Source organism: Marmota marmota, unplaced genomic scaffold (assembly GCF_001458135.2).
Source record: "Marmota marmota marmota unplaced genomic scaffold, marMar, whole genome shotgun sequence".
NCBI classification, from domain to species: Eukaryota; Metazoa; Chordata; class Mammalia; order Rodentia; family Sciuridae; genus Marmota; species Marmota marmota.
The window spans coordinates 1-2242 of record NW_026002718.1 but is presented as its reverse complement, the minus strand read 5'-3'; the positions used below and the strand labels follow the sequence as shown (position 1 = coordinate 2242).

The 2242-nt window shown below is 40.4% G+C and overlaps 1 pseudogene; it reads left to right on the top strand.

The window, feature by feature from the left end:
* Nucleotides 1–1135: 1135 nt before the first annotated feature.
* Nucleotides 1136–2131, top strand: LOC107135197 (annotated as a pseudogene).
* Nucleotides 2132–2242: the final 111 nt, after the last annotated feature.

Genomic DNA, 2242 nt, shown 5'->3' with positions numbered 1-2242 from the left:
TTTTTTTTTTTTTTTTTTTTTTTTGCTACAGAATCCCTATGTGTTTCATTTTCCTGGAAGAATTCACTGGACAGAAGTTCTCTGAAAGAAGTATCCATAGGTAACTCCTTGGGGTAGAAGTGCTCTGTGGCACTTAGAAGAGGTAACAAACCTGTTGATATTACTGATAATAATTCTACTCTTAGTAGTTTAGGAGGGATATTGTGAAATGTAGTCACAAACAACAAATTTATCAAGATGTTAAGACACAAGCTCACATTTGTGTAACACCCATATAAGTTACAGAAACCACAGTAGAAAAATTATATCAGCTCACTTATTTTCACTCCTGGATCCTACCCTATTGTGAATACTACATGGTCTGCTGGAGAGGAGAGGTGCTTTAGTTAAGCTAGTTTGAAGAACTTTCTCAAACTTAAAAGATGGTATGTTGGTGGAGCATATGTTGGTGGAGCAAATTCTACTCCAGGAAATTTGGCTCAAGCATCCCATTTTTGAATCACAGGTCTATTAGGTACAATGGAAATTTTTATTGAAAAATATCATTAAGGACACATTTTGAAGTAAGGTTAATAATAGTAATGAGAGTTATTTTCTGAGACTCCTATTAAGAAAGCAAAAGCATTTTAAACTTCACAAATCAGGTGATAGCAATATTCACATTTACAGCAACAACAACAAAAATGGGGACTGAGAAAACTCTCATGACACTGTGAAATCTCACATCACAGAATTAAGGTTTTTTAAATTAAAAATTCATATTTAATCACTATTAATGAACTTTAGACTTGAGAGAGTCTGGAAATTAACAAGAAACTGTGAAATGTCTTCACTTCTTGCACATGGGTTATATCATGAAAATATTATTTCTCAGGGATAGATTTTAAAAAGAGAATTAAAATTAGGAAGCTGTTGATAAAGATATGTTGTGGGTGATTTAAAGAGAGCCTGAAGGATTATACACTAGAAGTTAGATACGGGCTGGCACTTGGCTGAGCCCTTGTTCTCTTGGACAAGTATCAACACAGGATGAATCATGCTGATCCAAGTACATAAATAACAACTCATTCGAGGATTCACTTGCTTGTTCCTGAATTGTTCTTTTACCTCCTTCCCCAGAACATACACCAGGTACATGGTAGCAGAGAACCACACAGTCCTATCCCACTTCCTCCTCCTGGGCCTCTCAGAGGATCCAGACCTGCAGCCCATCCTCTTTGTCCTGTTCCTGTGCATGTACCTGGTCGCAGTGCTTGGGAACCTGCTCATCATCCTGGCCATCAGCTCTGACTCCCACCTCCACACCCCCATGTACTTCTTCCTCTCCAACCTGTCCTTGGCTGACATCTGCTTCATCTCCACCACGGTCCCTAAGATGCTGGTGAACATTCAAGCACATAGCAAAGACATCTCCTACCTAGAATGCCTTGCACAAGCATATTTTTTTATTATTTATGGTGGAGTGGATCATTTCCTACTGACTATAATGGCCTTTGACTGCTTTTTGGCCATCTGTCATCCCCTGCATTACACAGTCATCATGAACCCCCGACTCTGTGTCCACCTGGTTCTGATGTCTTGATTCATCATGTTCTGGGTCTCCCTGATTCATGTTCTATTGTTGAATCAACTGACCTTCTCCACAGACACTGAAATCCCACATTTCTTCTGTGAACTGGGTCAGCTACTCAAGGTGGCCAGCTCGGATACCATCACCAATGACATCTTTATGTATTTGGTGGCTGCCCTTCTGGATATGATTCCTGTCACTGGGATCCTCTTCTCCTACTCTCAGATTGTCTCCTCCTTAATGAAGATGTCCTCCTCTGTGAGCAAGTATAAAGCCTTCTCCACCTGTGGGTCTCACCTCTGTGTGGTCTCCTTGTTCTATGGAACAGCTTTTGGGGTTTATCTAAGTTCTGCTGGGACCCAGTCTTCCTCAAGAAGCATGATTGCCTCAATGATGTACACTGTGGTCACCCCCATGCTGAACCCCTTCATCTACAGCCTGAGGAACAACGATGTCAAGGGGGCCTTGAGGAGACTCCTCCGCAGAATGATCTTTGGTCCTTCTTGGGTCACTGACCTCAGAACTAAGTTGACCCTGCAGAACCTTAAGCTATTGCTATGAATTTATATAACCTGGTTCTTTTCCCTCTGAAAGGTTGTGGTTAATTTCCTTTATTCACCAAGCTCCTGCAACTTGGTATTTTAATATATATATATATATATATATATATAT